The following is a 22,765-nucleotide window of genomic DNA, read 5'->3' on the forward strand; positions in this document are numbered from 1 at the left end:
TGTGTTAGAAAATGCACTTTACTAGATGAATAGCTGATCCAAATCCTTTGAGAAAATCTATAATCTCAACCCCATCCTTTGAAGAATATACAATTGAAGAGTAAATCACTCTTTTTTACAGTTATTATGTTCCAAGGAATTGTGGTTAGTTAAAATAATCCAGCATAGGATTTGTGTCATAAAAATATTGGAAATAGAAGCAGAAGTAGAACATTTTGTCCCATGAGACTGTTCTGCATTCAATCAGCTGTTCATTTACTTCAGGGCCTCTTTCCTATAACAACTCCATAATCATAAAGAGTCTTCAAGAAGAACAGCTCAGGAACAGGCCTTTAGCCCATTTAGTACTTGCCAAAACCACATATACTGCCTGCTTCCATTGATCTGCACCGGAAGTGTAGCACTCCATACCCCTACCATCCAAGTACCTATCCAAACTTCTCATAAATGTTGAAATCGAGCTTGCATGCACCACATGTGCTGGCAGCAAAATCCACACTCTCACAACCCTCTGAATGAAGTTGTTTTCCCTCATGTTCCCCTTCCACTTTACACCTTTCACCCTTAACCCATGACCTCTGGTTGTAGTTCCACCCACCTAAGTGGAAAAAGCCTGCTTGCATTTACCCTACCTATGACCCTCTATCAAATCTCCTCTTGAACTTCTACTTTCTAAGGAATATAGTCCCTAACCTATTCAATCTTTCCTTATGACTCAGGTCCTACAGGTTCAATAGTCAGGGGATTGAGATCAAGAAACGCAAGATGATGTTGCAGCTCTATAAAACTCTAGTTAGGCCACACATAGAGTATTCTGTTCAGTTCCGGTCATCTTGTTATAGGAAGAATGTGGAAGATTTAGAGGGCGCAGAGGAGATTTACCAGGATGATGCCGGGATTAGAAAGAATGTCTTATGAGGCTAGACTGAATAGACAGTGAGCTAAAGCATGTACCTTTGGCCAGACGGAGGATGAAAAGAGACTTGATAGAGATGAACAAGATGATAAGAGGCATAGATTGAGTAGACAACCCAAGACTTTTTCCCCGGGTTGAAATGGCTAATATGAGGCGGAGGCGGTGGGGGTGGGGGGTGGTTTGAGAGGAGGTATACGTTTAAGATGTTTGGATGAAAGTATAGGGGGTATGTCAGAGGTCGGGTTTTTCTTACACAGTGTGTGATTAGTGCATGGAACATGCTGCCAGGAGTGGTGGTAGAGATAGATACATTAGCGATATTTAAGAGACTCTTAGATAGCAACTTGGATGAAAGAATAATGATGTGGAAGGGAAGTGCTTAATCGACGTTGGAGTGGGGGTTAAGGGTCAGCACAACCGAAGGGCCCTTACCACGCTGTACTGGTCTATGTTCTCATGTTGGTAAGCTCCCAAGACAAATTTAACAACCTACAATTTTTATTCATTTTAATGAAGAATTAATTGTTGTGTTTATAGATCTTAATGAACATTTTATATTAAAAATCGGCAACTGATACAATTAAAGCTAATTATTCAAAAGTATACTCGTGCTACAGAATTTCGCCTGAAAGAATCTACTCATCAAGCAACCGCACTCACCGTTTCTCACTTTGGGGTGAGACAGGCAGAATCCACACCCAAAATTGTCCCGATCGTTCTTACTGCAACCATCATTTGATCCACCTGGCACTTTTAAAAAAAATGTCCTCAGTAAACGAAAAGGGTATTTTGTACTTACTTGCTGCGTATGCAGTCGTCTATGAAACCTAATTAAAGCGTAGATTATATATGTACAGATGAATAAACAATGAAATTGGCCTTGAACGGATATCAGAAATTAACAGTGACCCAGTCAGGACTTCCCTTCAGAAGGTACACAAGCACCACTTTGGCAGCTGAATCTCACAACTGTATTGCATGCTAGTCCTGAGGAATGCTTTGGAGATGTCCTTCAATAGTGTATTCTTACTCTGCTTACCTGAATCTTCCCCCTCAATCAAATTTAACAGATGGTCTGTAAGAATAATCGATGTGTGCTTCAAACCTGAGCTTAGAGATCCAAGTACTGTCACACTAAGCTTAAATGCATGATGTTGCAAGGCCCAGGCTAATGTTAGAACAATATTGGAAAGTAATCTTCTATTTATTAGACATTTTAGAAACAATGCCATATTTGTTTAAAGTTGTCCTGTAATAAACAAACGTGAATAACATGAATTATCAACCTCTTCGACAAATACTGCAAAACATTCCCTCTCCTTACTACTACAATCAGGCAGGAGGTACAGAAATCTTTTAGGTCCCACACCACCAGGTTCAGGAACAGTTATTACCCCACAACTGTCAGACTCCCGAACTGGCATAGGTAATTTCATTCACTACAACTCGGAAGGATCTACAGACTCACTTTCAAGGACTCTTTACAAATCAGGTTCTCAAGTGTTATTTTGTTTGCATAGTTTGTCTTCTTTAGCACACTGGTGTTTATTAGGCTTTGTCTGTTTATGTATATTTTTGTAAAATTCTGTGTAGTCCATTAGCCAGGACCCCAAATTTGGGCCACCGATACCATCTGGGGGGAATAATTCTTATAGTGATTTTTGGCAAGGTATCACCCCTAATGCTAGAAAATGTGTTATAGCATTGCAGCGGTGGTCGCTTGCATAGTAACCTCCATGCTATAAGAACCATGATCCCAGGTGCTTTGCCAGTGATAAGATGAATTATGCCAGGTACCTGTCCCCTTACTTTGCTCAGATGATGAACCTCCCAGAGAAGAATCCTTCTGTGTACGAGGCCTTCAAGACAGGCCAATTCTCAGTGCAGCTGTCAAGTAACAACCCCTTTGGGCAGATCCCTGTGGACCAGGCTATTGAAGCCACAGTGAACAAAGACATGCAGACTCCTGGAGGCACATCACAGTTCAGCCTGAATGCTGGAGCTATCAAGCATTACGGCATAACAGCTGAGCACTTCAGTGCATTCCTGGGACAGTTAAGGGAGATGGTGCAAGGCAACAAATCAGAGCTTTGTCATGCGGAGCTACAGCGGCCAGGAATCCAGAAAGATGAGGAAGCAATTTCAGCAGTGGTTACCCTCATACATGAATGGGTCAACCCATTTTCAGAGAAGCGGGACCTCATTAGCATCTCTACGGCAAAGGCAGCCTCCAAGGACATTGCCTCCGACCTGATGAAGGCATATGAGATTGGTGATCAATGCGACACAACCTTCAGGGCTGAGAGACTAGAGGAAGACCCGCCAGCAAAGAAATGCCATGACCCAATGAAAACCAACAAGCTGAAAACATTCAGTGATATGTGTAAGAAGAGAGAAGAGGTATTTCTTTTTTTCTCTGTAAATGCTGCAGGTGGTATATGGAAATATTTACATACTTTGATAATAAATGTATTTTGAAATGTAAAGCAAAGCATTAGTGTCATAGTCACTGTATTTTCTGATCCATATCCTTTACAAAATAACATAAAATTGAAGCCATCTTCATACAGTTACATGTCAGTCACAAGAGTATCACTGTGCTGAATTCAGCTATAATCCTAGACATCTGTGATACAAGTCAAGGGAGTCACAGTTATTTTAATATCACAGAGGGAAAATCACATGAGGGAAAATTTGGAACAAGTGGATTCAGTTACCAAGACAGTGGAGAAGTGTGTATGGAACCGGAGGAGATAGCAGAGGTACTTAATGAGTACTTTGCTTCAGTATTCACTATGGAAAAGGATCTTGGTGATTGTACTTACAGCGGACTGAAAAGTTTGAGTATGTAGATATAAAGAAAGACGATGTGCTGGAGCTTTTGGAAAGCATCAAGTTGGATAAGTCATCGGGACCGGACAAGATGTACCCCAGGCTACTGTGGGAGGTGAGGGAAGAGATTGCTGAGCCTCTGGCGATGATCTTTGCATCATCAATGGGGATGGGAGATGTTCCGGAGGATTGGAAGGTTGCAGATGTTGTTCCTTTATTCAAGAAAGGGAGTAGAGATAGCCCAGGAAATTATAGACCAGTGAGTGTTACTTCAGTGGTTGGTAAATTGATGGAGAAGATCCTTAGAGGCAGGATTTATGAACATTTGGAGAGACATAATATGATTCGGAATAGTCAGCATAGCTTTGTGAAAGGCAGGTCGTGCCTTGTGAGCCTGATTGAATTTTTTGAGGATGTGACTAAACACATTGATGTAGGAAGAGCAGTACATGGATTTCAGCAAGGCATTTGATAAGATACCCCATGCAAGGCTTATTGAGAAAGTAAGGAGGCATGGGATCCAAGGGGACATTGCTTTGTGGATCCAGAACTGGCTCGCCCAGAGAAGGCAAAGAGTGGTTGTAGACAGATCATATTCTGCATGGAGGTCAGTCACCAGTGGTGTGCCTCAGGGATCTGTTCTGGGACCCCTACTCTGTGGTTTTTATAATGACCTGGGTGAAGAAGTGGTGGGATGGGTTAGTAAATTTGCTGATGACACAAAGGTTGGGGGTGTTGTGGATAGTGTGGAGGGCTGTCAGAGGTTACAGCGAGACATTGACAGGATGCAAAACTGGGCTGAGAAGTGGCAGATGGAGTTCAACCCAGATAATTGTGAAGTGGTACATTTTGGTATGTCAAATATGATGACAGAATATAGTATTAATGGTAAGACTTGGCAGTGTGGAGGATCAGAGGGATCTTGGGGTCTGAGTCCATAGGACACTCAAAGCTGCTGCGCAGGTTGACTCTGTGGTTAAGGTGGCATACGGTGCATTGACCTTCATCAATCGTGGGATTGAGTTTAGGAGCTGAGAAGTAATGTTGCAGCTATATAGGACTCTGGTCATACCCCACTTGGAGTACTGTGCTCAGTTCTGTTCGCCTCACTATAGGAAGGATGTGGAAACGTTAGAAAGGGGGCAGAGGAGGTTTACAAGGATGTTGCCTGGATTGGGAAGCATTCCTTATGAGAATAGTTTGAGTGAACTCGGCCTTTTTCCTTGGAGCGACGGAGGATGAGAGGTGACCTGATAGAGATAAGATGATGAGAGGCATTGATCGTGTGGATAATCAGAGGCTTTTTCCCAGACCTGAAATGGCTAGCACGAGAGGGCAACACCATCAAAGTTGCTGGTGAACGCAGCAGGCCAAGCAGCATCTGTAGGAAGAGGTGCAGTCGACGTTTCAGGCCGAGACCCTTCGTCAGCACGAGAGGGCACAGTTTTAAGGTGCTTGGAAGTAGGTACAGAGGAGATGTCAGGGGTAAGATTTTTACGCAGGGAGTGGTGAATGTGTGGAATGGGCTGCTGGTGACAGTGGTGGAGGTGGATACGATAGGGTCTTTTAAGAGATTCCTGGACAGGTATATGGAGCTCAGAAAAGTAGAGGGCTATGGGCAGCCGTAGGTAATTTCTCAGATAAGGACTTGCTCGGCACTGCTTTGTAGGCTGAAGGGCCGATATTGTGCTGTAGGTTTTCTATGTTTCTATGTTTTCTATGTTAAGCTCAGTCTGTCCTCCAAGGTTTAATGATAACAATGCTAAGACTTTGTAGCTCATCTCCTTCTATATGAAACAGCCCTAATGTGGTCTCTTACATTGTGATCTCTGCAAAATCTTTTATAGAACATTGTCAGGCAATGTTAAGACCTCTTGAGTTCCGGTTGATTCTTTTCTCTAATGGCTTCTAGCTAACGTCTTCAATAAATTCTCCCATGATCACTTTCATTGATAATTTCTTGAGTATTTTTGTTTGCATTTCTTTTTAACTTTCATTGATCAAATTGGCATTGTTAAAATAAATAAATCTCTCACTGATGTAAATATTCTGACTATTCTCCCCAGTACTGTGATCTACTGTATTTCAATTTCTAAAAAAAGATATCTGTTATCTTTAGTGCTATTTTAATCACTTTATTTATCTGTGTGAATTTTTTTATCTTAATATATTTTTGTCTTTTTCTGTCCCTTAGTCTGAGAACTTGAAAACGAGCTCTTCGTATACCCAAGCATCCAAATTTTTCAAGATATGTGTTCTTTTTGTAAAATACATATCATGACTTTGATTATAATTTTAGCTTCTGAAATCGTTATGCAGGTTTCAATGTGTCACCACTATGGCTATTGAAGCATTTGACCATCTGTTATTTAAGTTTCCTCAGGAAATGTTTTTTAAATTTGCATGCCTAAGTATTGAAAAGAAGTCAAATATGCAGGTCAGCTGCTTGGCCTTATTTACTAAACTGGGTGTTACTGTCTGAATTTTACTGTTAAAATGCTGTTTGTTGGGGGTACAAATAAAGGTTTTTTAACCTTACCCAACCTTCTTGAGTTCATGTTTCCCTCTTTCAGAGAAAACTATGTATGTGTTCCCGTGCTAAAGATCTAATGCAACCAATTCACTTGAGCAACCTTACAACCAAAGTAAGTAAGACCTGCTTGCGGGCTTTGGATTTCGTAGTAGTGAGAGTGGAGACATCATTTCTGCAGTGAAACGTTTGAAAGGTTTTGCAATGAAGGAAACATTGGAGGAAATAAAAGCGGAAGATGGCTTTTTCAAAGTTGCATGAATGATTATCATTCTATTTAGGTTATTCATCTTTACCTTACATAAGTCCTTTTTTGTTCAGCAATCTGCCTGTTTTATAATTTGTCTAACGCTTGTTATAGAGCTGATTTAATAATCCTGGCAGAAGATCAGTTGCAGTCAGTAAAAAACTCAAACTTATAGAACCAAGATCCTGATTATCTAATAGATCTTACAGCATTGCAGGTTTCTTGTATTGTAAAATACAAACAGGAGGGGAAAAGTGTATGGCTTATTTTTAAAAAATCCAGCTTTGCATTTCCTTCCTTCCTTCCTGAGTACACTTGTGTTAACAGAAACGCAGCAAAACAAACATTTCTCAACCAACCTTTCTGCTGTCTGCAATAGTGTGAAGGCTGATTGCAGGAACAAGCAGAATATTTTCATCACAAAACAGGTACGTGTTTCTTTTTAAACATTTCATTCAAATTTAAGTATTGCTGAAATTAGTCAGCTTAGTATTTCATATTAGTACTGGGCTAGACTCACACAGATCAAATGCCTGGTTTGCAGCACCTTGAGCCCTGGGAATGTTCCTCTCTGGCATATTAAATTGATTTGAAACGGAAATAGCCCTGGTGCTTTACAAGTAACTGTGGCCTTTCAGGCAAGGCTGCAATGGGGAAATAAAAAATCCAATTCTTTTGCACTTCACGTAAGTGAAAATAATCTTTAGGGTGAGGCAAATTAAGATGGATAAATCCACAGGGCCTAACAAAGTGCCCTTTGGGCCTCATGCATTAATTGCAAGGGGCCTGGCAGGGGTACTTAAAACATTTTAAGCACGGGTGAGGTGCCGGAGCACTGGAGGATATTTAAAGTTGTTTCACTGTTTTATAAAAGACTCTTAAGAATCAGGTGGGAAATTATATAGTGGTGAGCCTGATGTCAGTAGTGGGTAAATTAGTGAAAGGCATTCTAAGTGACTACATATATAAGTATTTGGATAGATAGGTTCTGATTAGGGATAATTAACATGGCTTTGTGTGTGGTAGTTTTTCTGAGAAGGTTTCCAGGAAAGTTTATGACGACAAGGCATGGACTTTAGCAAGGCTTTGACAAGGTCCTTAATGGGAGGCTGATCAAGAAGGTTCAGTCGCTTGGCATTGAGGATGACATAGTAAATCGAATTCAAGATTGACTTTGCGGGAGTAGCCAGAGACTGGTAGTAGATGGTTGACTCTCTGACTGGAGGCTTGTGACTAGTGGTGTGCCACAGGGATCGGTGCTGGGGCCCTTTGTTGTTTGTCACCTATAGCAATGATCTGGTTGGTAACGTAGTAAACTAGATCAGCAAATTTGCGGATTACACCAAGGTTGCTGGTGTAGTGGACAGCGAGAAAGGTTGCCATAGCTTGCAGCAGAATCTGGACCAGCTGGAAAAATGGTCTGAAAAAACTGCAGATGGAATTTAATGCAGACAAGTGTGAGGCGTTGCACTTCGGCAGGTCAGGGCAAGCCAGGGTAGGACTTAGTGAACAGCAGGGCACTGAAGAGTGTGGTAACAGAGGGATCTGGGGATACAGTTCCATAATTCCTTGAAAACGGTGTCACAGGTAGGTAGTGTTGTATAGAGAGCTTTTGACATAAAAACGGAGTATTCAGTATGGCAGTTGGAATGTCTCGTTGAAGTTGTATGGCCAATATGGAGTATCGGGTCACCTAACTACAAGAAAAATATCGGTAAGGTTGAAAGAGTAGAGAAAATTTCCAAGGATGTTGTTGGGACCTAAGTTGCAGGGGAAGATTGAATATGTTACGATATTTTTTTTCCTGGAAAACGAGGGGAAACTTGATAGAGGTATGCAAAATGATGAGAGGTATAGGTAGGATAAATGCACACAAGCTTTTTTTTTACTGAAGTTGGGTGAGACTAGAACTAGAAGTAATAGGTTAAGGGTGAAAGGTGAAATATTTAAGGGGAACCTGAGGGACAGTTTCTTCACTCAGAGGGTTGTGTTGCCAACAGAAATGGTGTGGTGGACACAGGTTTACTTGCAACATTAAAGAGAAGTTTGGTTAAGTATGAGGGCTGCGGTTTGACATGACGAGGCAGAATAATAATTTGGCATGGACTATATAGACCGAAAGGCCTGTTTCTGTGCTGTAGTGCTCTATGACTCTATGACTAGTAAGCACTCAGTAAGAAATGGTTTGGTTTGCTTTCATACCTAACAATGTAGGGCTGGGACAATATTTGGACAAACTTCGCGATTAGAGATTATTTCAGAGAATGTATTATTTGTTCATGCAACAATTAAAAGAGTAAAATTGATATTCATTTAGATGTGATGGGACATATTCTCTTTGAGTGTTGAATTTCATAGTAAATATTCTTGTTTAGACTTCCTTCTACACCCTTGTTGCACAATAATGTACTGGATGTCAGGGCTTTTAAGAATGTCGCAAGGCAATCCAATCATCAGAGACTGTCGTCAATGATGGAAACAACCATTTATCCCCTGAACAAATGAGACTAATGAGTGCGAAAGGAGAGGAATGGCAAGGAGCCAACTGCTATGGCAACTCTATGTTCTGTGACAGCGAAAAATGATTGAAACCAGGTGCAGAAGTAGGGAGAATTAAATGCAACACACACGAAATGCTGGAGGAACTCAGCAGGTCGGGCTGCATCTATGGAAATAAAGAGTTGATGCTTTGGGCAGAGAGCATTCCTCAAAACTGGAAAGGAAGGGGAGAAGCAAGAATAAGAAGGTGGGGAGATGGAGGAAAAACAATAAAAGCTAGAAGGAGATAAATGAAGCCAGGTACAATAGATGCCCACTCCCACCCCACAACAGATTTGCAGTAGTAAACATGAGAAATTCTGCAGATGCTGGAAATCCAAACAGAATCGCACACAAAATGCTGGAGGATCTCAGCAGGTCTAGCTTGTACTCTTCCCCCCACCCCCACCTTCTGATTCTGGCTTCTTCCCCCTTCCCTTCCAGTTCTGATGAACCATCTCGGCCCGAAACATTGACTGTTTATCCATTGCCATAGATGCTGCCTGACCAGCTGGGTACTGCTGAATGAGATTCACTTTCTTGCAGGCGTTTTCAGGAAAATAAGGAAATGCAATAGAATTTACGAAAAACTATAAATAAAAAACACTGAAAACAACCAATGTGCAAAAGAAGATTAGTCATGCAATAATAAAAAAAAGGTAAATCGATAATACTGAGAACAGTCAGCTTTAATTTTATTAGAAGCATCAGGACATAAATTCATAATTATATTATATATAATTGCTACTACACTTTTCTGAGAGAGATTTAAATCTAAGATTTTTTCCAAAATGTCCATTGGATATGGGTGTGGAAAATTAGGGGAAACAGTAATTAAAAAGTTTCTAATCTGTAAATATCTAAAAAAGTGAGATCTAGGTAAATTATATTTATTAGAGAGTTGATCAAAAGACATAAAACAATTATCCAAAACTAAATCGCGAAAAGATACTATACCTTTGGTTTTCCAATCAAAGTAAGCTTGATCCATCGTGGAAGGTTGAAAAAGAAAATTTGATATAATGGGACTTGCTAGAATAAATTGATTAAACCCAAAAAATCTTCGGAATTGAAACCATATACGTAAAGTATGCTTAACTATTGGGTTATTCATTTGTTTATATAATTTAAAAGAAGTAAAAGGAAGTGAAGTTCCTAAAACCGAACCCAAGGAGAACTTGAGATTAATATACCGACTGAGAAATGGGAAAAAATTCTTCAGTTGGTGAATTCATCCTCTGTATGTGCTAAGCATATGCTGATACAGTTTAAAGTAGTGCACAGGGCTCATATGTCCAAAGATAAACTATCTCGTTATTACTCTTATATTAATCCAATATGTGGCAGATGTCATTCTGAGGTAGCTTCTTTAACCCACATGTTTTGGTCATGTCCCTTGTTGGAGAAATATTGGAAAGATATTTTTGATATTATTTCAACGGTCCTAAACATAGACTTACAACCTCATCCAATTACTGCTATCTTTGGACTACCAATGATAGATTTAAATAATTTAACCTCTTCATCATGAAGGATGATTGCATTTCTTACTTTAATGGCTAGAAGGTCCATTTTGTTGAATTGGAAAGAGATTAACCCTCCTAAGGTATTTCATTGGTGTTCACAAATTATGGTGTGTTTGAATTTGGAGAAAATTAGAAGTGCAGTTTATGACCCTTCCATTAAGTTTGAAAAAACTTGGAGGCCATTCATTCAGCATTTTCACTTGATGTAATTTGATCATTTCCAAACTTGTTTGATCTCTCTGTACTGTTGTTGACTCGTCGACGCTGAGGTTTTCTTCTTTTCCATTTTTAAGTTGTTAGTTTTGCCCAAGTCTTTTAGTTTAGTTGATTAATTCTGTTTTTCTTTGGGGATGGGGTTTTTTTTTTGATTTTGTTTTTTTTTTCTTTTTCATGATTTTTTTCAGTTTTTTTTTGATTTGTATTACCCGTTGTCAGTCCTACATGATTGGGAGCTTTGTTAACTTACACTATTTGATTTTACAATTACTTTTCCTAAGTGTAACAATATTTCTCCTACTATTTGTATTATTGCTATGTTTTGTTTCTATACTTGGAAATTAATAAAAAGATTGAAAAAGAAAGATAATACTGAGAACAAGAGTTGAAGAATCCTTGAAAGTGACTCGATGGGTTGTGGAGGCAGATCAGTTCAGCGAGGTGGTTGTAGGGTAATAACTGTTCCTGGATTTGGTGGTGTGGGGCCTAAGGCTTCTGTAGCTCCTGCCCAATGGAAGCAGTGAGAAGAGAACATGGCTTGGACGATAGGTGTCATTGATGATGGATGCTGCTCTCTTGTAGCAGCACTCTACAAGGTGTGCTCAAAGAATGGGGGGAGGCGTTTCTTGTGATGGACTGGTCTGTATCCATTACTTTTGTAGAATTTTCCATTCCTTGGCTTTGGTGCTTTCATATGAGGCGATGATGCGACCAGTCAGGACACTCTCCACTGTGACTACATAGAGAATTGTCAATGTTTTAGATGACATGCCTAACCTGCACAAACTTTGAAAAAATTGATCCGTCTGTGCACGGTCTATATCCCTCCACTGCCTGCTTTTACTTGTTTCTACCTTATGCCTCTTAAATCTGTTATAACCTAAGAATGATCTCTCCTTCTATCCTAGAGCCACTGAGGCTGAGCTATTGCGAATAGTTGGTATTTCAATGAACATTATGATTATGATTATGAGGACACACAGTCCCCTTTTATTGTCATTTAGTAACGCATGCATTAAGAAATGATAAAATGTTTTCCAGAATGATATCACGAAAACATATGACAAACCGACTTAAAAACCAACAAAAACCACATAATTATAACATATAACATTAAGAATGAAGAATAGAAAATTCTTGGTCTGTCTATCTTAGTTTCATAATATCCAGTGCAGTCACATAAACTGCAACTAGGCATGTGGAGCTGAAAGTAAATATGCCTAGTACTAAATCTAACAACGGACCTTCCCTAAAGTCATCAACTGCAGAACTATTGTTGGTTAAAATGACTTGTAACAAATATTCATTTCTTTCCACTCAGTGGCAATTTTATTCAGTACAGGAGTGGAACCTGGTGTGGTCATTTGCTGTTGTTGCCCATCCACTTAAATGTTTGACATGTTGTGCATTCAGGGATGCTTTACTGCACACCACTGTTGTAGCGCCTGGTTATCTGAGTTACTCTCGCTTTCCTGTCAAATTGAACTAGTCTGGCCATACTCCTCTGACCCCTCTCATTAACAAGGTGTTTTTGTCCACAGAACTGCCACTCACAGGATAATTGTTTTGTCTTTTGCACCGATCTCTGTAGACTCTAGAGACTGTTGTGCATGAAAATCCCAGGAGATTAGTGATTCCGAGATACACAAACCACCCCGTCTGGCACCAACGATCATTCCACAGTGACAGTCACTTAGATCATATTTCTTTCACATTCTGACATCTGTTGACTATGTTTGCATGCTCTTATGCATTGAGTTGCTGCTCCATAATAAAGCAGCTACTGAGTGCATATAAGACCATAAGATTCAGGAGCAGAATTAGGCCATTTGGCCCATTGAGCCTGCTCCACAATTTCACCAGGGCTGACCCATTGCCCTTTCAACCCCAATCTCCTGCCTTCTCCTCGTATCTCTTCATGTCCTGACTAATCAAGAATATATCAACCTCTGCCTTAACTATACACAACACTTGGCCTCCATAGTTCCATGTGGCACAAATTCCACAGATTCACTACTCTCAGCCTACCGGCCAACCTCAACGCTTTGCAATTCGCCTACCGGAGCAACAGGTCAATGGCAGATGCCATCTCTCTGGCCCTACATTTCTCCTTAGAACACCTGGAGAATAAAGATGCATGCGTAAGGCTCCTTTTCATTGACTAGAGCTCTGCTTTTAATGCCATCATTCCAAATAAACTGATTCCTAAGCTCTGGAACCTGGGCCTTAGCACTCAGATCTGCAGTTGAATCTTCAACTTCTTCACAGACAGGACCCAGGCTGTAAAAATAAGGGACAAGCTCTCCTCTACAATCACTCTGAGCACCGGTGCCCACAAGGCTGTGTACTCAGCCCCCTGCTGTACTCACTGTACACCCATGATTGTGTAGCCAAGTTTCCATCGAACTCAACATATAAGTTTGCTGATGACACAACAATTGTAGGCCATATCTCAGGTAATGATGAGTTTGAGTACAGAGAGGAAATTAAGAACCTGGTGGCATGGTGCGAAGACAATAACCTATCCCTCAACGTCAGCAAGATGAAGGAATTGGTTTTTGACTTCAGAAGGAGTAGCGGACCGCACGACCCCATTTACATTGGTGGTGTGCAAGTGGAACAAGTCAAAAGCTTTAAGTTCCTCGGGGTCAATATCACAAATGACCTGACTTGGTCCAACCAAGCAGAATCCACTGCCAAGAAGGCCCACCAGCGCCTTTACTTCCTGAGAAAACTAAAGAAATTTGGCCTGTCCCCTAAAACCTTCACTAATTTTTATAGATGCACCGTAGAAAGCATTCTTCTTGGGTGCACCTCAACCTGGTATGGAAGTTGTCCTGTCCAAATCTGGAAGAAGCTGCAGAAGATTGTGAACATAGCCCAGCAGATCACACAAACCAATCTTTCCTCCTTGGACTCACTTTACACCACACACTGTCTGAGCAGTGCTGCCAGGATAATCAAGGACACGACCCACCCAGCCAACACACCTTTTGTCCCTCTTCCCTCCGGGAGAAGGCTCAGGAACTTGAAGACTTGTACGGCCAGATTTGGGAACAGCTTCTTTCCAACCGTGATAAGACTACTGAACGGATCCTGACCCAGATCTGGGCCGTACCCTCCAAATATCCGGACCTGCCTCTCAGTTTTTTTTCACTACCTTACCTTCCCTTTTCTATTTTCTATTTATGATTTATAATTTAAATTTTTAATATTTACTATCGATCTGTACTCCAGGGAGCACAAAGCGCAGAATCAAATATTGCTGTGATGATTGTACGTTCTAGTATCAATTGTTTGGTGACAATAAAGTAAAGTAAAAAAAATTCCTCCTTCGCTCCATTCTAAATGTCACTCTATTGTGAGGATATGTCCTCTGGTCTTAGACTTCCCCCATCACGGGAAAAATCCTCTTCATATCCACCCTGTTAGGCCTTTCACCATTCGATAAGTTTCTATGATGTCCCCCCTCGTTCTTCTGAATTCCAGTGAATACAGGCCCAGAGCCATCAAACACTACACATACGATAAGCCTTTCAATTCCGGAATCATTTTCGTGAACCTCCTTTGAACCCTTTCCAATATCAGCACATCCTTTCTTAGATAACGGGCCGAAAACTGCTCACAATACTTCCTGAGGCCTAGCCAGTGCTTTATAAAGCAGAAAATTACACCCTTGCTTTTATATTCTAGTCCTCTCGAAATGAATGCTAACATCACATTTGCCTTCCTCACCACAGACTCACCTGCAAATTAACCTTTAGGGATACTGCATGAGGACTCCCAAATCCCTTTGCACCTCAAATTTTTGAATTTTCTCTCCATTTATGAAATAGCCAATGCTTTTATTTCTTCTACCAACGTGTATGACCATACACTCCTCGACATTGTACTCCATCTGCCACTTCTTTGCCCATTCTCCTAATCTGTCTAAGTCCTTCTGTAGCCTCCCTACTTCCTCAAATCTACTTGCCCCTCCACCTTTCTTTGTATCATCAACAAACTTGGCCATAAAGTCATCAATTCTGTCATCCAAATCATTGACATAGAATGTAAAAAGAAGTGGTCCCAACACAGACCTCTGTGGAACACTACTAGACACCAGCAACCAGTCAGAAAAGACTCCCTTTATTCCCACTCTGCCTCCTGCCCATCAGCCATTGGTCTCTCCATGCTGGTATCTTTCCTGTATAACCATGTTAACCTGTATAACCATCTTAACCTGTATAACCATGGGCTCTTAACCTGTTAACATGTGTGGCAGCTTGTAAATCACATTCTGAAAATGCAAGTACACAACATCCACTGATTCTCCTTTGTCTATGCTGCTTGTTATTTCTTCAAATAATTCCACCAGATTTGTCAGGCAAGAATTTCCCGTGAGAAATCATGCTGACTATGGCCTATTTTATCATGTGCCACCAAGTGCCCCAAAACCAAATCCTTAACGATCGACTGCAACATCTTCCCAACCTTTGAGGTCAGGCTAATTGGCCTATAATTACCTTTCTTCTGACTCTCGTACTTCTTGAAGAATGGAGTGACATTTGCAATTTTCCAGTCTTCCAGAACCAAGCCAGAATCCATTGATTCTTGAAAGGTCATTACTAATGCCTCCACAATCTCTTCAGCTACTTTTTTCAGAACCCTAGGGTGTATAGCATCTGGTTCAGGTAATTTATCTACCTTCAGACCTTTCAGTTTGCCAAGCATTTTCTCCCTAGTAATGGCAACTTCAGTCACTTCTGCTCCCTGACATTCTTGAAACTTCTGGCTTACTGTTAGTATCTTCCATAGTGAAAACTGATGTAAAATACTTATTCAGTTCATCCACCATTTCCTTGTCCCACATTACTACCTTGTAGCATCATTTTCCAGCAGTCCAGTATCTACTCTTGCCTTTCTTTTACACTTCATATACCTGAAGAAACTTTTGGTATGCTCTTTAATATTACTGGCTAGCTTATCTTTGTATTCCATCTCTTCCTTCTGTTGGTTTTTAAGAACTTTCCAATCCTCTAACCCCACTAATTTTTACTCTATTATATGCCCTCTTTAGCTTTTATGTTGACCTTGACTTCTATTGTCAGCCACGGTTTTGTCATCCTGCCTTTAGAATACTACTTCTTTGGGATGTATCTACCCTGTGTTTCCGAATTGCTCCCAGAAATTCCAGCCATTGCTGCTCTACTGTCAGTGTCCCCTTCCAATCAATTCTGTACAGTTCCTCTCTCATGCCTCTGTTATTTCCTTTACTCCCCGTAACGCTGATGCATCTTACTTTAGCTGCTCCTTCTCAAATTGCAGGGTGAATTCTATCATATTATAATCACTGTTGCAAAGTGTTCCTTTACTTTGAGCTCTCTATTCAATTCCAGTTCATGGCACAACATCCAATCCAGAATAACTGATCCTCTAGTGAGCTCAACCACGAGCTGCTCTGAAGAGCCATCTCAAAGGCATCCTATAAATTCCCCCTCTTGGGATCCAGCACCAAACTGATTTTCCCACTCTACCTGCATATTGAAATCACCCATGACCATCGTAACATTGCCCTTTTGACAAGTATTTTCTATCTCCTGTTGTAATTTATAGACCACAACCACATCTTTACGACTGTTTGGAGGTCTGTATGTAGTCCCCCACTGGGTTTGTATGCAGATTTGGCTCGTTAGCTGGCTCCGTTAACAGCCACGTGCCTCAGCGGTGTGAAGGCTACCTTCCACAAACAATATACTTCTGGGATTGCTATGATCTGGGGCACAACCAAACAGGAACATTGTGATTTTCCAATTAAAGAAACCTCAATTTGAGCGAATGCCCATACACAATTATCAGTCAGCAAGAAATAACAGCATATACACCACATATATTTATTTAAAAAGTTTATTTACTAATTTCAGCTTTATCAAACAGTTATTAAAAGAAAGAAAATTTAAAAAGGGAAAAAGGGCCCATTACAGATAAAAATAGTTTAAATGTGCACTAAATGTTGGAGCTCGTATTTTCCAAAAGCTGAGTATCACCATTACTCCCTGCATGCTTTGCGAGACGAAGCAATCAATGACGGAAAATTCTACCTGTGATTGGTGATGATAATTCAGTGCTGTGAGTAATGGTGATACAGTATTCAAATGAATTTTGTGATTTCAAAACCCTCAGCCCATTTGTAAATGGCAGTAACATATCTCACACCTTCTCCCAAATCCACCATCCTGACTGGCTCACACAATATTCCTAAATTGAACATCGTAACCCCTTATCTTTAGCCGAAACCAAAATATTCCACCAGCAGGATACACTGCTTTTACAGAAACCTTTTAAATGAAACACTCCACAGCACTAGTAGTAGAAATCTTAGCCAGGGCACTACCCCCTCCCCCCACTAACAAAAATAGTCATGTCCTCATGACTTTGAAAGTTATCAAACCATTATTAGTAACACAGTATTCAAATCAATTTCATGATTTCAAAACCCTCAGCCTATTTGTGAATGGCAGTAACATATCTCACTATGGGGATAGACACAACACTCTGTTTCTCTGGTGTGTCATATGCTAGCCTATCTGGGGGTTTCCTGACTCTCTGGGTTCCTCTTATCTCAACCTTCAGCTTCAGGCTGTCCTTGTGACCTTTTCTGTCTACTTGGGGATGCCCCTCCCTGTCCATTACTCATGTCTTCCAGCTACTCCGATCCCCCTGTCACCTGACTGGGCTCAGCATCATCCCCAATTACATTGGAGCCCAGCTTCCCTTCACTGTCTGGCATTGCATCTCCCTGTCCACTACTAGTGCACCCTGCTACATCTGAGTCACTGTTGGGAGATTCAGGTATCTCTTCATCAACTCTTGAGGAGTTTGCATAAGGTAATGTATACCACAACCCCAGTTCCTCATCCGCTGAGTCCGTACAGCATTCAGTGGTTCAGTCCGTTTCAGGTCTTTGCACTGATTGCTTTTTTATTCTCCTCCTCCTTTGCAGAGTTCTCCTCCTAGGTGTAGGATCCATGTCAGGATCTGGGTCAATACTTGCCTCCTGCCCTAGAGGAAAATGGTGATTCCGATGGAGAATCTTGACAGGGCCATTTCCATATTCTAGCTTCACCTGAAAAACTGGCATGTTTAGCACCTGGCTCTCCATTATATAAGGCGTAGACACCCAGCGGTCAGCCAACTTCTGCTTCGCTGGTAGCCCCAAGTTTCTTATTAAAGCTCTGTCTCCAGGCATCAGTTCAGATAACCTAAACTTTTGATCATATCTCCTTTTGTTTCTTTGATTCTGCTTGGTAGCAGAAACTGCTGCTAGCTCATAAGCCTTTTGCAATTCTTTCCTCCTGTCAGACACATACTCGAGACACATCTTCTGTGGCAAGTCTTCACTTCTAGCCCCAAAACAGAGAACTACAAACAATCTTGCTTCACACCCGAATAACAAACAGTATGGCAAATATTTAGTAGCTTCCTTCTGTATACAGTTGTAGCAGTGAAGAAAAAAGCCCAATATGCTGAGTCCATTTGTTCTTTTTTGTTGATATCAAGGGTTCCAAGCACGTCTAACAATGTCCGGTTGAACCTTTTAGGCTAGGGATTACCCAAAGGGTGACAGGGTGTAGTCCTCAACTTCTTGACTCCAAGCATGCTCAGTAGCTCATGTTTGACCCAACTCTCACAAGCCCTTCTCTGGTCACTGTGTATTCCTCTTGGGAGGCCATAATGAACAAAGTACTTCTCCCATAACACTTTGACAACTGTAGATGTCCTCTGAACCTTTGTGGGGAAGGTTCGAGCATATCTAGTGTAGTGATCAGTGATGACCAAGATATTCGCAGTGTTGCTGGAATCAGGTTCTATGGAAAGGAAATCCATGCACACTAAATCAAGTGGTCCTGCACTAGATAAGATAATCGAGCAACACTCGTAGGCTGTGTCTTCCTCCAAATACATCAGATGCGCAACTTACAGTACTCTTCAACCTCAGGCTTTATTCAGAGCCAATAGAACCAATCTCGGATCAATCTATAGGTCTCAGATCAAACCTCAAATGACCTGAATCGTCATGAAGTGACTTCAACTCAATCCTCCAATGTTTCTCATGCAAGACCAACTGGGAATACCGCGGTCTGTCAAGAGGAGATGAGGCCTGTATACAACTTGGTTCCTCAACTCCTGTTTGTCCCATTCTCTCATCAGTAGGGGTATGGAAGGCTGTTTCATCTTTTCAGCTTGGGCTATCCCTGCTCCTGCAACAGATGACCAAATGGCACCTATACAAGTATCGTTTCACTGGGCTGCTGTCACTTCTGCAGGGCTCAAGGTGGGCAACTGCTTTGCATCCAAAGTGGTCAAGTCGCAATAAGCTTGTGGAGTGGCATAACCAGAAGCTCCCAAATGATCCACAGCTCTATCGTGCCCGAGCCTTGCCGCTGATTTCCCCACTGTCGAAAACTGGCACATTGCTTTAACACCAGAGGCAAGAACACTCCCACGCTCCATCCATTTCCAGCAACTCATACGAACATCGGGACAACACATCTACATCAATGTTCTGGCTCTCCGGCTGATATTTCAGGCTGAAATCATAAGCAGACAATGCCATCAACCAATGATGACCTATGGCCTTCAACTTCGCCACGGTCAGGATATAAGTCAATGAATTGTTGTCCGTCTTCACTTCGAACTTGGCACCATATAGTTAATCACCACCACAGCCCACTTCAATGCCAGAAACTCCAGTTTGTGCATAGGGTAGTTTCATTCGGGGGGTGACAGACTCCTGCTGACAAATGCAACAGGTCTCAACCCTTTGCCCTAGTCTTGATATCGAACACCCCCTAAACCCTCATGGCTGGTGTCGGTATGTAGTACGTACAGCAACTAGGGGTTTGCAAAGGCTGACGCAGGTGCCTTAGTCAGCAACTCTTTCAGTATCAGAAAGGCCTCTTCACATTTTGCATCCCATCTTTCCCTGAAAGGCTTCTAAGGGCTAAGATGAACTTTATCTTCTTCTCCATTCATTCTCACTTTCTTCCCCAAGGCAGGGTATCCAGACAGAAGCTGATTCAAAGGTGGCTTACTTTGGAGTAGTCCTTCACAACTCTCCAGTAGTACCCACAGAATCCAAGGAATGAGCATAGAATGCTCACATTTTTGGGCCTTGTCCATGTGGTCACCACATCTATCTTTGACGGATCTGTAGCTACGCCATACTCTGAGACTACATGTCTGACATAGTAGATGGATGCCTTACAGAACTGGCACTTGTACAGTGACAGTTTTAACATTTCAGCTTTCAAGTGGTTTAGCACCTTCAGTAACCTCGTCTCATGCTCCTCCAGTATGGACCCGAACACTATGAGATCATCCAAGTACACCAGTACCTCAAGCAAGCCCATGTCCCTAACCATCTTCTCCATGACATGTTAGAAAGTAGTCTATGCTCCTGATATGCTCTGGGGCATTCTTTCAAACCAAAAGAATCCAAATGAACATATAAATGCCGTCTTCTCTTTATTGCCTTCATTCATGTGTATCTGATGATACTCATTCCTGAGGTCCAGCACACTGAACCACTTCACTCCACTCAGGCAGGCCAATACATTCTTGATCTGAGGAACAGTATATTGGTTAGGGACCGTACGTGGATTCAGTGTCCGATACTCAACACACCTTTGCACCTTCCCATTCTTCTTCCTCATCACCACTATGGGTGACGCATAGGGACTTCTTGACTCAGTGTGAATTCCATTTTCCTTCAGTTTCAGCAGATGCTGCCAAACATCTTCCACCTCCACTGGTGCTAATCATCAAGACCTTTCTCTGAAAGGGGTGTCCTCTGTCACTCAGATGGTGTGACAAATACGCTTGGAGTAAACCACATCAAACTCATCAGTGGAAAAGACATCTTCAAACCCAACATCTTCTCCATTAGTCTCCTTTTCCGTCCCTCAGATACCGGGGAGTTACCAAAGTTGAATGACTTGGCTTTTAAACTTTTTTGATACAGGAGATTGTCTCTCTCCCAGTTTTCTCACTGGAAAACTGGATATTACGGTCATGGGAAAAGATGGGCCACTGGCATCCCATGTCTGACGGTGACCTCTCTCCCCAAGGTGTTCCTGACAATCACTGTCATCCTGTTTACATGTACAGCCGATGGTTTCTGCAGCTCAGGTCTCACCAGTACCCCAGCAAGTAAGCGTGACTCTTCTTCGTGATCCTCCGGATCCACCAAGAAGACCTCGTCATCGAGCGTTCTGGGGAATTTGGGGTTTCCCGTCACTCTAGCTAATTCCCCAGGACATAACACGTCAGCTTTGGTCTGAATGTACCACACAGTTCCTTATTTATGCTCTTCATCCTGCTTAGAAGGAACTTGCCCCTTGTCAAAAACAGCTCTGAACTCCTGGTGAGTGGACAAGGTTTTCAAAAAATTCTCTCCGTTTCTCTCCTTGCAGGCTCCCCTGAGCCTTCTCACAATGATTCCCACAATAATGGAAGCTTCAAGGTTTTCAGTTGGATCTGGACAGACCAACCCTAGATTATCAAGGGCCTCAGCTACTCCTACATCTGCTTCCGAAAGCTCCAGCTGCAATGACAAGTAACTATTCATATAGGTAATCATCAGTAGTAAGGCCCCAGATTTGTAGGGCACTGAGTGGCATCAATGGTAAATGCGTCAAATATCAGCCGTAAAATGATCAGTAGAGTAGAGTAACCTAAGAACCTGTGTCAATTATGGCTCTAGCATAAACAGCCTCAATCCATATGGATACAGTCAAGCTTGGTCCCACTAAGCTTTCAGGGAAAGGCTTTTGCACTTTAGTGTTTTCCTTGATACATTAACTGGAATATGATTTCTCCGAGATGTCAAACCATTCCCTTTTACTGACTCTCTCCAAAGTTTCCCAAATTCCTTTTCTATTTAAATAACAGTTGGGTTACTTTCTGAAGGTTTTCCTGTCCTTCACACCAGGGGTGGCGCTAAGGTGGTGCTAGCTGGTGCTATAGCCCCAGCAGAAATTACAATAGCACCACCGTAGCACCACCAAGAATTAACTGATATTTCACATACAAATTGCAGCTGCTTTGCTTTCTCTGTATAGTTTTGAATACAGCTTGTTTCTGCAGTTGATCTAGTGAAACAGCGCCCCCAATTACCATAGCACTCACGCAGCAATAAAGTTATAAACTGTCAGATCCACTCTACACTTCTGCTTATTCGTTCATTGTCAATGTCTTGCCATTGCTGTCCTCAGATCAGTTAAGCTGATCTAAGATCACTTAAGGTGGTGATGTCAGAGAGATTGATAGATTGAGAGACGTGAGAGATTGATAGTATACAGCCGCAGATCGATGGTCTCATGAGACTAACGGATGCCCCACACACACACACACACACACACACACACACACACACACACACACGCACACACACATTGTGCTTTTACAAGCTAGCGTGGGCCTGGCACATGCATTATTTTGGTCGGCGTGAAAAATGGATCGATTTTTAGTGGGAAAACGACCTCATCCAGAGGAATCAGTGGTGTCTCAGCCTTGCACTTGACATCCAGAAAATCATTGAAGCTTTCACCACCAATCACAACAACAGACGGATTGTGCTTCTCTGAAAATATCAATGGTGAGTGCAGATGATTTTTTAAAAATTTGGTCCAAGACTAACGCTGATTATTATTATTATTATTTTGTGGTGGATACCCCATAGTCCTTATGTTTCCTGCAAATCCCAAAATATTACATATACTGCTATTAAGCCTACTGGTTTTCCTTAGGCTTCCAAGTGGTGATTCTGTTGATTTTTGTTTTAAATTCAGTAGCCAAATTAATTGAGGTATTGCATGGTCAGAGTACGACTTGTCCAACTCCTGGTAAAGCCTTGCATCTGTTGTTTGCCTTATTTGATTTTAATAACAGTGTATCTTTTGGCATTGTCTGTCTATGTA

At 41.6% G+C, this 22,765-nt stretch overlaps 1 protein-coding gene across 7 annotated transcripts in view; it reads left to right on the forward strand.

Moving 5' to 3' along the window:
- The first annotated feature begins 6,614 nt into the window (after positions 1 to 6,614).
- The window catches only part of plekhf1 (pleckstrin homology domain containing, family F (with FYVE domain) member 1), a 33,971-nt gene continuing 17,820 nt past the window's right edge, over positions 6,615 to 22,765 (forward strand). For 5 of the 7 annotated variants that reach the window (XM_072279658.1, XM_072279662.1, XM_072279661.1 and 2 more), the window contains exon 1: positions 6,615 to 6,953. The gene's annotated coding sequence lies outside the window, so the exon portion shown is untranslated. Of the gene's footprint in view, positions 6,954 to 18,004; positions 22,444 to 22,765 lie in introns of those variants that run through there. The other 2 variants (XM_072279659.1, XM_072279660.1) reach the window with 1 other exon arrangement.

The sequence above is a fragment of the Mobula birostris genome, chromosome 15 (assembly GCF_030028105.1).
Source record: "Mobula birostris isolate sMobBir1 chromosome 15, sMobBir1.hap1, whole genome shotgun sequence".
Taxonomy (NCBI): Eukaryota; Metazoa; Chordata; class Chondrichthyes; order Myliobatiformes; family Myliobatidae; genus Mobula; species Mobula birostris.